Below are 16,835 nucleotides of genomic sequence, written 5' to 3'. Positions count from 1 at the left end.
TGTTGTGTTTTCTTATTGCTTGCTTGTCGTTATTTACTGTTGCCTTCATTTATGTCTTGTATTTTCTTGTGCTTGTTTTCTTGCACCACTTGCATTTGCTTGTGCTTGTTTGTGTTGTGTCTTGTAGTCGCTTGTTTACTTGTTTCACCTATTGCCTTAGCTTGTACTTGTTTGTCTTTATTGTTGCCAATGCTTGTTTTGTATGTGCCAATGCTTGTTTCTTGTATTTGCCAATGCTTGTCTCCAAACTCTGCTTTGCTTTGCTGTAGCGTCGTGCTACCAATAAGGACACTGCACAATATATCTTATTTAACGAGCTCTTTATTATCGCACTCACCAGTGCTTGTTTACTTTGTTTGTTGCACTCGCCAGTGCTTGTTTATTATCTTTGTTGCACTCGCCAGTGCTTGTTTGTTGTCTTCGTTGCCCTTGCTAGTGCTTGTTTGTTGTTTCCGTTGCACTCGCCAGTGCTCGTTTGCTATCTTCGGTGCACTCGCCAGTGCTCGTTTGCTATCTTCGTTGCACTCGCCAGTGGAAGGAGAAGGAAGGAGAAGGAAGCTAATAAAGAAGGTCTCTACCACTAACCCTGCATCCGTGTGTCTCTGTATTGCGGCGGACACTACAACTTCCATTGCTGAAGGGTGTTTCAACTAGCAGGCAACCAGTGTTTGTATTTCTATTAATGCCAAAGTCCTGATACGAATCTTTTTTCTCCCATTATAGAAATAGAAAAAACTGGATTTGTTATGCATTCCTGGGCTTGGCAAACTTGAAAACTCGACGATAAGGGTCGATCGGGGCCAATGATAAACACTCCCTTTGTAGATCCAAGTAGATTATCTAGATCTAAGTTGATAAGGGCCCTGCTAAGGCCCACCCTGACAAGGCATCCTGGTTACAACCCGACTAACTGTTTGCACTGTTCGTGATGTTGGTTTTCGAACAGTTTTGAGGGGGTGGAAGAATACATGCCATGACGCAGGCGAGAACTGAAAGCAAATATACTGCACACCTGAATAAGCCTTCCTCAATTTGGCGGTTGTGTGATAACAAACAGCAATTTCAGTCTATTGTGTCAAAGCCAGAGAAATACATTGGCTTCCAAAACAAACAAGAGCTGAAAGGCTAAGGCCAGCGCTATAAATATGAGCGTTAAACAAGGTATTGGCAGCTCGAGTGAGCAGGGAGGCGTCCGGAGCAGGTGCCAGCACTAGGGTGACCAACTGGCATGGGTGCAAATTCAGGACAGTGAGTGCAAAAATTCAGGACAAAGGGTCAAAATTCAGGACAAAAATTCAGGGCAGAAGGTCAGAATTCAGGACAAAAATTCTGGACAAAAGGTACATCTTGCATACACATCAGAGGCAGTCCCGCAATAGTGTTTAAGTAAATAGACAACCAACACAAGCACAAGTCAAAATAAGTTTATTTTAGGTTGAAAGAAAATTGCACATACTGCATCTGTTGTGTATGCGAGAGAAGCACACCTTTTTTTGCATATTCAAAAAAAAAGTGAAAAAAAAGATCACAGCTGAAGGCTTCTCAGATCTTACATTCTCATAGCTGCTAAGGTTTCAGAATGCTGACGCATGACATTTTCATAATTTTATTGTAATTATGAGTGGCATTCAATGACTATGAGTGACACTTTCTCACGAGGAGAAAAATCAAGCAATGAAGACAAGGAAAACATATAAATATCAGAAATTACACCCAGCACTAGTAATGGAAGGGCAGTAGGATGTGTGAGAGGCCCCCGCGTGGAGCCTGAACCAGCCTCAGCGACACTGAACTCAACTTTGTGCAGACTGTGACTGAAGTGCAGAGCTCAGCTCAACTCATCCATTCTCTCATCTGCCTGCACACTCATTTGTCCATCAATACAATCTCTTAATCTATTCATCCATCGATCTGTTCATGCTCTTAGTAATCACTACATGAACACAGTTATTCCTTGATTGTTGTATTATACTATTCATTCACTAATCTATCCAAGTAGCACTCATTCATACATGCAATAACTCATCCATTGACTCAGCCACCAGGTCATTCATCTGTGCTCTCACCACATACCTCATCTCCTCTTGCATTCATTCATCCACCCACCAATAAACTTGTTCATCTATCTATACTCACCCATTAATACATTTTTGCAACCATTCACATGTCCCCCCAAAGAGACTTACATGCAGAAACTTGCCAATCAATGAAAAAAACACTAAACAAAAAGTTAACACCCATATTTTAGCTTGTTTTGAAGTGATTTACTCACATATCTGCCAAGTTTTCAGTTTCGTTATGAGTAACATTTCCATTTCTGCAGCTTGCTTATGTTTAAGGGATACTTTATAATGTACTGAATAAAGCAGTTAATTTCTCTTTGTTTCAACGTATTTGGCAGAGAGGGCCTTGAAACAGGTACAGCGCTCACTCACCTACTTCATGCTTCTAACATTGTAGCCCTAAAAGCGTATGATGTCATAAAAACAGCACGAGTCATTTGTGCCAAGACATCCAAGGACACCCGCCTTACCTCTCCCACTTTGCAGAGTCCCATGTGACAGTGCCTTTGCACGGATCCTTTGACACACAGTCTGTTCTTTTTTTGGAGAGACCTTGGCCCCTTGCACGTTATTGCTTTACCAACACTTGACATTCTTATCATGCCAAAGACACATTGAGTATTATACTGTAGCCCACTCCATACAGAGATGTCCGTCACAATATAGACGTCTACCATTTTCAAGGACTCATGCAAACCTCTTCAGAAGCCCCTATTAAAGCACGTACATTGTTTCAAGCAGGCATGTAATAGTTAAAACCTCTGCGATGCTGAAAGGGTTGTATTTATTTATTTTATCAGGACATGTTGATTCCCCCTCACCCCCACTACTGGGAAAAAAGCACCAGATCCGAAATGCTGTCACTGGGCAGAGAGGCCCATTATCATTCTGTATGTGATAATTAGGCCAGCATACAGAATGATAATGGGCCTGATAGCAGCCTGTGCCAGGTTGGGGAGGGGCTGCTGCAGGCCACAGATCACAGCAGGAGCATGAGCTGCCCCTTGCAGTGAGTTACAGCCTGCTTGCAGGGGGCAGCTAACGCAAATGTCTAAAATTACGGACAAAAGGCGTCTGTGGAAGAAACCCTAACGGAAACGGACAAGAGGCCCAAATTACGGGCAGTCCGTGAAATTTACGGACGGTTGGTCACCCTAGCCAGCACTCGCCACGTGCCAGGAGAAATGGCGAACCACGTCGCAGGAAAAAAGACACCGCGTCACGGCGTCACTGTGGCCTGGTCACGCCACGCGACGAATTCGGCCAGAGCGAAGAGCGATGCGTAATCAGTTTGTCGGACTCGCTGCAGAGGTCTGTCAGATCTATGACGAAACCTAATGAGATTTCCCGCGTCCCTCTTCAAAACATAACACTCGCATACTCTCGCTTTGGTGTCAGCTGTCAAGTGTAATTAATGCATTTTTTTTTACAAGGGCGGAGATACTATGGTAGCAAAAAAGAAACTTGAAAGGCATAAGATAAATCATGCCTGTGAAGGGAACTGCTCCAGAACCATACACAGTAAATTGCCCATACCGGCAAACAAATGACTACAGATGTCCCAAAAATGTAACCTTCCTATTCTCCTGTCCACAGCATTCTTTGAGAAAAATACCAGACAGCCAAAATCCAATTATGCGGCAGGACTAGACCAAATAATGTGCAGGGGTTAACTAAATTTTGCATCAAGATAAGGTACATGATGTGGCACACTGTGGCAATTTTTTTATAGTATTACTTCATTATTTTGTTAATATGCTAACATTCTGGGCAACGGTTTTATCTTATTGGTACCAGTTTAACGCCCAATTACAGAAATAAGCAACTAAAAGTTGACTGGTAAACCCTTACACAGGGTTTGCGTCTGTGCAGCAATGTGTTAAGGCGTTTTTAGTAACTTTTGATCCATTTGAGCTAGAGACAATATTTGTTGTTGTTATAATCTGTAGATTATGCATCACAGGATGAAATATGTTACAATTGTGGCAAATCCCTAATTTATGCAGAAAGGGCAGCAGCTGCAGAACTGCATATTTCCAGTTACCATGGTTATGTTAAAAGAGAGGCCTTTACACTTGAAAGAGAAACCTATCTGTGTTTTGGCTGGCCTTAAGTCCCAAGACTGCAAATGCACTCTATGCGGCTCAAAATACCAGCATCAATTCTGATTAGCTGGCGTCAGCCCATCAGAAAGGTCTTAAACCAATGACCTTATATTATTGATTGAAGGCATGGCAATACACGTTGTGTTCACAGCTGATTAGTCATCCATTCAACCAATCCAAATAGGTATTATGGCAGCCAATCAGAGTCACATTTAGTCTGCCAGGGTATATTGCTCTCAAATCGAGTGTGGGCTGGGAACCGACAATGGCAGGCGAAAACCAATCAATCTGCATTCCCTTTCTTGTAATGTAAAGTGAAAAAGTTATCCCATTTCTACACGGCACTGATGATGCAAGAAGGTCTTGCTTGAGTGAGAGCAGAGTTAACTCAGAGAAGGTTTCCACCCTAATAAAATAAACTAATAGCTAAATGTGTGCCTCATTGTGTTCTATCCTCAAGCTGCACGTGCTTCCACATAAGATCCATAGATGACCAAAATACAACTCTCTCAACATTCTTGCCATAGCCATAGCACCTCGAGGAGGAATTAAGGCACATCTCTTCCCAGTGGCGTAACATAAGTTGAGGTACATGAAGGGGCCCCAGCCCTGGATTTAATTAGGAGCTCTCGGGTATGAATGCTTTGCTGAGGGTGCCCCCTGCAGCTTGCGGGCTCCCTGCACCACAGGGGCTTCTGGGGCCTGTGTTACGCCACTGTCTCTTCCATGTTACCAATGGTTTGGCGGAGTCATAGATTCTCTAGCGTCTCATAACTTGGATAAAAAGGATACCCCTAATTCTTCAACTAAGTCAGACGCCTAAAACCAGGCCCCTCTTATGTTTTCATAACCATTGTAATGACCAGATGGAAGAACCCTTCTTCTTTAAGGGTTGCCAGTTTAAGACAAATTACTTTAGAAGACATCTTAACGTTGGCAAACAGGGCCGGACTGGCTACCAGGAGTTATGGAATGCTCCTGAGCTGGGGGCTGATTTCGTTGATGGGGACCTGCGTTTTCTGATCAAAAATTTGTTTTGCTTTGCTTATTTCAAAGCACACGCAGGTCTCCATCAACAAAATCAGCCCCCCTGCAGTGAAATCAGCCCCCAGCTCGGCGGCATTCCAAAACGCCCAGTAGTCAGCCCGGTCCTGTTGGCAAAGTATTCTGGCAGTCCATGGCTATGCCACGTGCCAACCAATTGCCTGTCCTACTACCTGGCTTCAATGTTTCTTCACCCAACATACTTTGATCAAGTTGTACAGTGGCTTATAGCTCTTAACCGTAAATAAATGCAAGTTTATCTAGACTGGTAATGTGCAGCAGAAAAAGTGGTGTTCCAGAGTAGGGGCTGCTCCAGGAAATGAGATAAGATATGGGGCAGGTGGGTGACGTATAGAGGAGTTTGAGGTCCATATGACTGTATGATAACATCGAAAAGGATGCTTCCCTTAAAGTAAGGAACTGAAGGGGTACTGTGGTCAATACTACACTTGTTAATGTAACATCCTATCAAGAAACCTATTGCGTGTGAACTATTCTCCTGTACATGTATGAGATCACCTTATGTTGTCTCTTACCTAATTGTAATTCCAAGCTTGTTTTTAAATAATAAACAGAACCAATCAATAAATAAATAAATGCAAGTTTAGTTGTGTTTCCACCTTAATCCTCAGGGGGATCACTCTTAGGTTGAAACATCACACAATTATAATTATTAATTAAACATATATATCAAATCTTGTAATTGACAAAGAAAAGTATAAAAAAACCAACGGTCTCTTGAAATTCTATTTCTCCAGTACTTACTACAGCACTAATGAACTCTATTGCTGCCATTAGCAAGAATGAAGGTAAGCTCCACAATGACACCAATAAGGCATTTACACTGGACATTATGAAGGTAACAGCCATAAATAAGGCTGACAAAACAATTCACCCTTCAAAGTTATAATAAAGTAAATTCTTTCCTTGACACATCAGGTGCCTATCTGCGAATTACTAATCCTTCACAAAGCTTTACCTGTTAAAGACGTGCAACATACTGCATGAAGAAGAAGAGGGACAAAGACATTGTTTATCACGACTTGAAGCAAATATGAAGGGAATTATTGTTCCCTGTGACGCCCAACGGCTTTAACACAACAACATGCCTTTTGGAGGCTATTCCTCAAAAGTGTCATGTAACTGTAATTTATTAACATCAGTCTCTAAGGGAAGCGGAGAAGGGGAAGAACATCTGAATGTTCAGGCATCATACCAGTACCTAAGGTTGGGGCCCAGTGGGGCCCCATTGTTCACCAGAGAGACATGAACACTCAAATGGTCTATAACACATTTAAATGACAACTCCAGTATTACTAGAGACTAGGCATCAATGTTATTCCGATATTATGCATAAATGTTATTCGGATATTATGCAATGCATCCCATGAGGGTAGGACATAGTATCCTAATTATAAAACTATTTATGTCATGATCAGTGCCTGCACTTATCTGTTTCACTCTCAACAGGCCCTTACACTAAATAGTCCAAATTGTCAAGTCCTATGTGCATTCAGATGAAGGAATGTCTGCAGAGGACATGGAGTGTTGCGGCTGCGCTGGGATTGGCTTCATATCTTTGAAAGATGTGTGTAATTTAGGAAACTACATTTCCCATGAAGCCAAAGAACTCTCACAATGATTACCAAATGGCAGCAGCCATTTTGAACTTCTTTATGGCCCAGAGCATCCTTGCTACCTAATTGAGATACTTTGTTGCTGAAGCCAGGTCCTTGGTACCAGAACTTGTGAAAAACCTTGTAGAGTGCTTGTTTTCATTTTGGAAGCGTTTTGGAATCCAAGCTGAATCCATTCTTATTGTGGAAATGAACTTCTATTGTTAAAGTACTGTTTCAGATATATTCTCAAAGGAGTAAAAACCAATACTTTATTTTGCACATATTTTAAGCTGAAAAAAAGACATGCTCAAGCTATGCAGCTTCTTTGGAACTCAGCCACTAAAAAGATATCAGGCCTTAACTCTTTTTAAACTCCACTGCTTCTGCTTTAAATTACACTCATGTTCACTCGGTTGTCTACCCCACTCAGCTTCTGTGTTATAACCACACTTTTTTAAATTTGAAAAACATGGGGAAACAATGATCAAGATTGATAAACAATCATTTGCCTCATATTTCTCTACCGCTAAAATTGGGCCTGCATTTTGGACCCTACTACCGTCCTATCTTATGCCTTTCTTTCTCGAGTCTCTGGAGACTATTCTAACCTTTCCTAGGCCAAGGTATTTAACAAGTGATGCTGGCCTTGCACCTACCTTGCTACAGAAACAGGTTCCATCCCCTCTTTGTTGAAAGCTCTTTTAGAGAAGGTTGCATCACAGAAGCAACTTAAAAAAAGTAAAGCAATCCCTCCATTAAAAAGCTTAAGCAGTCTCCTCTGCCTTGTCTAACTTTAATGCTATCACAAAACTACTTGTCTTTAACAGCATTTTGGAACAAACTGTGACCTCACAATTGCATGATTACTTTGGGTGTACATCCTCATCTCCCCAAAGCAGCAGGACTACGCCCAATCATAGGGATGTAAACTGCTCTTGTTGTCTTTTGGTATAACACTTTAAGGATGGCGGTGAAGGGATCAGTCTGTTTGTTGGGTATATTGACCTATCAGTAGCATTCAATACAATGGATAATATTATTATTCTTTTAGATTGGCCAACGATAATGACCTAAGGGAATGAGAATGCTTTAACCCCTAGCATGCTAGTGACGGAACCGCTCCGTCACCAGCCTTGGTTGCGCTGTGCTGGTAAATGGAGCAGTTCCGTCACGGCCCGCTCGGCGCGCCTGCGCGGTGCGGATTCCGCGCCTGCGCTGAGCGTTCCATTGAGCGGGCGGGGCCGTGACGGAACCGCCCGTCACAAGCACAGCGCGCCTGAGGCTCGTGACGGAGCGGTTCCGTCACGAGCATGGGAGCGCCGCACGGCCCCCCTCCCCCCTAGCACTGCGGCAGAATTGCCGCCGCAGTGAAGGAGTTAAGGTTGTTACACTCTTCTCTGGAGTATAGATCCCAACAAGTCATTCCAGACCAACACACCTTCAAAGAAACCTTTGATACTTGTGGGGGCCTCAAGGATTGCCTCTGTTGTTCATCTTGTTTGCCATCTACTTTATGGTTTAAGTGCATTTATTGATTTTCATCACACGACGTCTCCATGTACAGCTGTCTTCAATCAAAGTCTAAGCAGTACAACCGGACAGAGCCAATTGAGGGCGCAAACCCAGCAGTCGAATTAGAATCGTCCAAGTGCGCGTACATTGAATAAAGATTACAATAATAAGAAAAAAAGAAAAAAAACCCTCTCCCCAGAAACACCTCCCCCCATCCAGGGCCCCTGGCTCCCATGAACCCCATGTCCCTCCCCCAAACTATGCTAAGCCCACAGTGACCTACTTAACAATCTGTTTTCCGTGGCTCAGTGAGACGCAGCAGTCTAAGCGCATGTGATGTGACCTCTCGGAATTCTGTAGCCAAAAGCGACAGAAATGGGTGCCATAGGTCATCATATCTGGATCCCTCACCCGCCATAGTGAGTGACAATTTCTCCATCCCAGGCACATGCCACAATCGGTGGAGCCATCCTACAAAGGAAGGTGTGTTGGGAGTGCACCAATGCGTGAGTATGTTTTGCACCGCTGAGCCTAGCACGATGGCTATTTGTCTGCCTCTGTGGGATTTCAGTGTGTAGGTCAGGGGATTAGGAAGACCTAATAGTACATAAGCCAGGAAGTGCAGGATTTCTGTCTCAAAGTGCTTATCTACCTTATCCAACACTTGAGCCCAATAAGGCTGAATATGTATGCATTCCCACAACAAAAGCACCAGGTTGCCAACCCGGCCATAGCCACGCCAGCAGGTCGCCTCTCGGTTGCGGTCCATTGCATGCAGTCTTTCCGGGGTATAATACCAATACGTCACAATTTTCGTGAGTGTCTCTGTGAGTCCCATGTGGTACGCAGAGTGTCGGGCCCTGTAGTATATCCCCTCCCATTCTTTGTGGGTGAATGTCCTGCCTAGTTCTCTCTCCCACTGCTCTCTGCCCTGGTTATGTGTGCACACCTGAGTGACATGTAGCATCTTGTAGAGATCGGAGATGAGCTTGGCATCGGACGTGCGGGTGATGAGCCATCTTTCGTATGAGGATAAGCGCCTATCCGCGCTAGCTCGGATCTGAGGTTGGAGTGCCTAGTGCCGCACCTGTAAGTATCTCAGATGTTCAGTCTCCGGGAGACCGTACTCCTGCCGAAATTTGGAAATTGTAACGACTCCCTCCGTTCCATACATGTGGCACAAAGACCGACAACCAGCAGGCCTCCAGTGTGCAAAGGCCGCCCCTACTGCGCCTGGGGTGAAATCAGGGTTGTCGACCAGCGGGGTGAGGGGAGACGGGAAAGTTGTAAGGTTGTGCTTGGTATTGGTGGCATCCCACACTTCAAGGGGAACCCGCGTTATGTACGAGGCATACAAGTTCATGGGGCCTGTGAGGTTTACGCAGAAAAGGGACCTCCTGCAATGGTTTTGACGCCACCTCCTGATCTTGAAACAACCAGTGTTTTTCTGATTCCCATCTACTCCACTCGACTAGGTATTGCAACTGTGCCGCTTGAAAGTACAGCTGGAGATTGGGAATTCCCAGTCCGCCCATCTCCGGGGGTAGTGTCACCAGCGTTCTCTGCATTCGCGGCTTCCAGCCATTCCAGATAAACTGGGCCAAGTCGGATTGCATCTGACGAATCCATCCAACAGGCGGTCGGAGAGGGAGGGTACGGAAGAGATAGAGGATCTGGGGCAAAATAGTCATTTTGACCGCCGCGATTCTGCCTAACCAGGAAAGAGGGTAGTGCTTCCACCGACCAACCTCGCAATGGATTTTCCGCCAAAGGATAGCATAGTTTGTGGCAACCATAGAAGGGAGGGAGGGCGCCAGCTGGATTCCCAAATACGGGACAGTATCCACCGCCCATTGAATGGGGAACAAACTCTGCAGATATTCCCGGGTGGAAGGGAGCAGCGAGAGGTCTAATGCCATCGACTTGTCTGTGTTCACTTTAAATCCGGCAAATCAGACAAAGGCGTCTAAATCTGCCAAGCAAGCCGGCAGGGCTGCCCTCGGGTTAGCTAGTGAGATCAACACATCGTCAGCGTATAAGCTAATCTTGTGGACATAGCCGCCAAACTTGATCGCTTCAATTGCTGAATGCTGCCGTATTTTGTGAGCCAGAGGTTCCATGTACAGGGCAAAGAGAAGGGGCGGTAGAGGGCACCCCCCGTCTCATGCCCCTCTTGATGGGAAAACTAGAGGTGGTGTATCCGTTCACTCTGGCCATGGCCGTAGGGAATCTGTAGCAATTAAAAATGAAGGTACAGAATTTCTCACTTATCCCCACCCTCTCCAGCACCCGCTCCAAGTAGGGCCAATGAACGCGATCGAACGCCTTTTCGGCATCTATGGCCAACATCATATATTCCCCGGGCACCGAGTAGCTTTCTCTATAAGGTGGAGAATCCTCTTGGTGTTGTCTGACGTCTGGCGTTTGGGATAAAGCCCGCCTGATCCGGATCAATAACGCCTGTCATATGAGGGCCTAGACGAGCAGCCAGAATCCCTGTGTACAATTTAAGGTCAACATTGAGGAGGGCTATCGGGCGATATGCCCCGCATCTAGTCCCGTCCTTCCCTGGTTTAGGGATCACTACTATTCAGGCTCCTGAAAGGTCACTAGGTATTGCACCCTGTTCAGCAAAGGAATTAAACAGCTGGGTAAGAAGTGGGGCAAGTACCGCGCAAAACTTCTTGTAGAAGATGGCGGAGAAGCAGTCCGGGCCTGGGGCTTTCGCCAACTTAAGGCGGGATATAGCAGCTAAGACCTCCTCTGTTTGGATATTCCTGTCTAGGTATTCGGCCTGAGCCGCTGTCAGAGAGGGCAGAGTGACAGAGTCCAAAAAGGCAACTCACTCAGAACTGTCTAACTGGACCCCAGCGTAGAGGGCAGCATTAAAGTCACGGAATGTTTCCGCTATATCAGCATCTTCTGATACGCTAGTCCCATCCAATCTGACAATCTCTTTGACCCCTCGATGCTGGCGGATCTCTCGCAGTTTATTGGCCAACAGGCGCCCGCACCTACCACCCCCGATATAGTAAGCATGCCTCAGTCATAGAGCTGCAAACTCTGCTCTGTCTTGGTCAAGCGCCGCCAATTGATGGCGCATAGTCTTAAGCTGTCGCCACACTCTCGGGGCTCCTGTCCTATGATGCATCTGCTCCAATTCGCGGACGGGCTGTGTGAGCTCATCGCGCGTACGCTGGCGCTCCCTATTGTCTGCAGTCGAGAGAGCAATACATTCCCCCCTAACTAAGGCTTGCAGCACTGCCCACTGGGTTGCAAGGGTGGTATCCAAGTTAATATTATGGGGGAGGTAGTCAGTAATGGTGCTTTGTATGGGCTTCACAACGTCTGCCCTAGGTAAAAGAGTGTCTCTAAGACGCCATACCCTGGAGGGGCGCAATGTGGCTGGAAGGGTGAGAGTGGCAATTACCGGGGCGTGGTCCGATAGGGAGGCCAATCTTATCTTAACTGTGGTCATGAACGCGTGCACTGGGGTAGAGACTAATAGGTGGTCCAGTCTTGCGTAGGTCTTATGTGCATTAGAGTAATAAGAGTACTGCCTAGCTAGGAGGTGAAAGCTGTGCCAAAGGTCGTGTAGGCCAAGGTCATTCAGTTGCCCGCGTCCCTCTGTAGTAAGTGCGCCTACCTGGTGGGTGCGCTGACTGGATCTGTCCATAAGGTTGTCAAACACTAGGTTTAAGTTGCCCCTAAGATGATATTTCGGTCTGACGTGGCTGTGGCCTCAGTAAGGGCGGAATGCAAGAACTTCTCCTGGCCTTCATTCGGGGCATATAGGGAGCCAATAGTGAACATTAGTCCACCCAGGGCAAGGCGATAGGTCAGACGTATTCCCTTGATCTTGGCACCTTTATGTAATATTTCCCCTTTAAACGGCTGAGCCAGCAAAATCGCCGCCCCAGCCGTCTTAGTGGGGCATGAGGAAAAAAACTGAGTGGGGAATTTGCGGGACCGCAGCCTATGACAGTCGCGCACTAGCAAATGGGTCTCCAGAAGTAAGCATAGATCTGCTAGTGTGTTCTCTAAACATGACAGTACCGCCCTGCACTTTACTGGGTTATTAAGGCCCCTCACATTGAGGGTTAAAATCCTAAGTGTGGTATCAGGCATAACCGATAATTGGTTCGTACTTGAGGAGCTGTGTGTGGCGTCACCAGTATAGTTGACCGAATGTAGGGAAGGGCTACCCGGACGTGCGGAGCTACTCTAGCACTAGGATAAAATCGAACGTGGAGCACTGGACACCCCCATCAACCCCCCCAACAAGTCCCAAACTACAAAACATATTAATGAAGCAAAAAAGTACGAAAACACATAGTACATCAACCATGGTTGATCAGTGAAAGGATATCGGAGTAGATTACCAACAGGGAAAACCCCTCCCTCCCACCAACGGCCTGGATCTTAAGAAAGCTAGCAATCGGCCAGGCATAGTGTCTAGAGTCAGCCGGGTTTGGTGCCGGGGAGATCTGCCGAAGCGGCCTCCAAAGCTGACCGTCTACCCTCTATGACCTCTGCAGCTTGGGGTTTCTTGAGACGGCGCCTGCGGCCCTGTTGATGCCATTGAGGTCTGGAACCATCAGCTTCCTCCTTGGCATCCTCATCTCCACTCTCCGATTCCTGTAGTTCCACACCCAGTAGCCTGCTAGTTTCTGACAAGGAGCGTAGCTGGTACAACTTATTGTCCATGCGAAACACTAGCCTGAACTGGTGTCCCCAACTGTAGGTGATGTTGCGCTGCTGTAAATGCTTAGTGATAGGTTTGAAGGTTCTCCTCTTCTGTAGGGTGAGGGCGGACAGGTCCTGATAAAGAACAGGAGTGTGACCTTTAAACTGAAGAGGGTGCATTTGTCGCACTTTTTGGAGGATAGCCTCTTTGGTACAGAAGTCTTGGACACAGACTAGTATTTCCGGCGGCGGAGCTGACGGAGCCCTCGGGAGACCCACCCTTTGTGCCCGATCCACTCTCAGCTCAGTCTCCAATGGTCTGCCCAGTATGTGAATGAAATGTTCTCTGGAGAAGGAGAATAGATCCTTTGAGTCCTCATCCATCTTCACCCCTCTAATGCGTATGTTGTGGCTCCAGGACCTGTTTTCCAGGTCCTCGACTTGTGCTTGGAGGTCGACTTGTTGGTCATGGATCCGGATAATCTCCTGTTGCAGAGCCGCTATCTCCGTGTCCCTCCCGTCGCTCTTACCTTCAAGATCCACGACTCTCTCCCCGATGCCATCAACCTCATGTCTGACCTCTTGAATCTCCGTTGCAAAATCTTGCTTGAGGGTATGGATGTCCTCTCTTAAAGCGACAAACATGGATTCGAGGAACGCCTCTGTCTTCCTTCCCTGGCTTTGGGCCCGAGGGCCCGGCCATTGTAGTGGAAGCCATTTGTTCAGCTGGCGCCTTGACAAACAAGTCCTTGATGGTCTTTTCCTTCCTGTTCCTTGAGGAGGACATATCATTCTCCAGGTAAGCTCAAAAAAGGTTGTGGAAAGCCCCCCCTGTCACCGTTATCATCTCCTTCTCAACTGTTGGCGTCAATGAGCGACCCTCCCAGCCCCGGCACTCACCCTCAAGCCAGAGGGAAGCCTTCGGGCCTCCGTGTGCTTTATGCCTCACCCTGCCGGGGCCTCCAAGCTCGTCTCTTCTAGGTCCGGGGGGGTCACAGGCTTAGTACTCCATTTGGTGTACACTTGCCAGCCGATGCACCGAGATCGCTCCTTTTGCCAGCAAGTCCCACAGGTTGTCACCACTGTCCGTGTCCTGCCTCCGTGCTGGTACAGTCCAGACTCCCCAGATGACCCTTAGCTCATTGCCTGCCGAGCCCCTCCTTGAATGCTGAGTGGCGCACGTTTCACCCTTCCGCTGCTCCAGCCGGTATGCCGCGTCTGGCGCTTCCCCGTCCCACCGTATCTTCCCTCGAGCATGTTTGGGCACCATCCTGTGCACTTAAGCGACGTTTCTCTGCCATAATGTCTCGACCTGGCGGGTCGCAGTCCTTCGCCAGTTATCCCAGCAGGCTTTCGTGGCTCTCGTTGTGGGTGGTAGGGGGATGACTCAACTGCCCTGTGGGAGAGCTCCGCTAATGCCCCAAACTGCAGCTCCCATCCCCCATGCCTGGGCTCGACAGGAGACTCCTCCACAAAATGGCAGGGTAGTCCTCTGTGCCCTGCCTGACTCTGTGCTCATTGTACTCCCTTCACCACCAGGCCACACCAGGAGCGGCGCCCGCTGGCAGCGCCCTCCCGTGCCTCTAGGCCGGCATTCCCCACCTGCGTCGCTGCAGAGGCCCACCAGGCCGCACCGCGAGATACACCGCCTCTCGCTCCAGTTCGGGCAGCCTTCAGAACACTCTCGGGGTCGCCGGAACCTCCACTCCACCACTCACTGGGAATTTGCGTCTCGCCAGCTCTGCTGCCAGCCTCCTCAGTCTCCCGGCCCACCAGGCATGTGCTCGCTTCTGGGTACCGTGCAACTCACTCCCTGCAGCCTCACTTTGTACCGCTGCTCCGGGCCGCCACACCTGTTGCACCGTTCACGGCTGGAGAGAGATCATGGGGCCTTCACCACCCCGCCGTTGAGGGGCTTCTCCCAGCCGTCGGCACTCCGCAGGGACCGCACCACTGACTCCTCAATACAGGGTGCGGCACGCACCACCCAAATGGCAGCCCGGGCCTGGCTTCCCAGCGACTCTCCAGAACGCAATCACGGGGTCCGCTAGTCCGCAGCTCCCTGGACCCCCACTGCCAAAGCCAGGACACCGGAGTCGGTCCTCGCTATCGCCGGTCCGCTGGATCTGCTGCTGCCCCCCTCGGGAGACAACCTGGCCAGCCCCAACAGCCCAGGCTTCACTGATCCTGCGCAGCCTCGTGACCACCAGATCACGGTCGCAGGTAGATTACAGCCCCTCAGCAATCGCCTCCGACCTGGAAGGGAACTCTCTGGGCTTGGGATCCCCTCGAATATAACCACTCAGGCCGACTGTCGCAGAATCGGCCCGAAAGTCGGTGCTATGTTTGGCTGTCCGCGGGTACTCGGAGCAGTCCGTCCACTCATCTTGGCCATGCCCCCTTGCCATCTACTTTAACCCAATCTTCGACATCTTTGCCATCAGCCAGTCCTCATCCAATCCAATGCCGATGATACACTGGTTTCCATCAGGTTCACAAAAGATAGGAAAGTTGATTTAATTCTTCAAGTAAACCTCCTAGGAATTGACGAGTAGATGGCCTATAAAAAGCTTCAGCACAACTCAATAAGTTTTGGCTCTCTTGCGCTAATAAGAGATCTGACTTAGCCCCCCTCCCTATCCAAGATGTATTTGTACGTAAGCAGCAATGCACTACACTTCCCTTTCCTTCCCCATAACACTTTTCTATCTAGCTGAGGTTATCACTGTTCTTTCCATACAATGAGTGCAGATAAGAATTGGTGCACTGACAGAATATCTAATTTAAAATGACGATATACACAAACATCGAGTTTTAAATATCATTATACAGAAATATCGACAAGAAGAATATCGTGGTGAAGATTATTGACTTGCAGGTAAGAAATATAGTTTTTGGAAATATATCGAAGTTGTTGATATCGTTTGCAAAAATATAGTTATTTAAAATATCGATGTTTTAATTAGTGTTATGTATTTTAGTATGTATTGTAAAAGTATGTGATCTATTTCTTTGTATAAGGATTTATTTTGTTTTTTAATATATGTGTTACATTTTTAGTAGTTATTAATTTTATCTTAATTAAATGTTGTGTTTTTAAGTTCTGTAGCAGGTTGTGGGTTTATAGAGGAATAGGGTGGGAAATCATTTCATTATAATAAATTAATGATTATTTTTTTATGTATTGTATTTATTTAATGTAGATTTTATAGTGTTAACTGTGGGAATTAATAAATTATTAATTAATTCGCTGTTAATTAATATTAATTATTAATTGGCAATTATGTTAATTGTGTCATTTTTTTGGGAGCGAGTTGTGGGTTTATAGGGGAATAGGGTGGGGAGACATTTAGTTATAATAAATGTATTCATATTTTTAATGTATTAATATTGATGTATTTATATTTTATAGTGTTAATTGTGGAAGTAATTACATTATTACATATTTATTAATTGGTTGTTAATTATTTTTAATTGATTAATTTGTAATTAATTATGTTAATTGTGTCATTTTTGTAGGAGTGGGTGGTGGGGTCTATAAGAGAATATGGTGGGAAGTAATGTATTTATAATTATTTAATAACTGTTTGTTAATTAATGCTAATTAATGAATTAAAATTCAAATATAGCAATTGTGTAATTAATTTTTGATGTACGTTATGGGGTTTATAGTGGTAAAAGGTGGGTAGTAAATTCTTTTAAATCAATTAATAATTTATTGTTAATTGACACTAGTTTATTAATGTAAAATTAGTTATGGAAATTGTGTAATGATTTTTAGGTGTGGGGTGTGGTGTTTATTGAGG

Source organism: Lissotriton vulgaris, chromosome 8, assembly GCF_964263255.1.
Source record: "Lissotriton vulgaris chromosome 8, aLisVul1.2, whole genome shotgun sequence".
NCBI lineage: Eukaryota > Metazoa > Chordata > Amphibia > Caudata > Salamandridae > Lissotriton > Lissotriton vulgaris.
The sequence above is the reverse complement of the archived record's forward strand: the minus strand, read 5'-3'. Positions refer to the sequence as shown.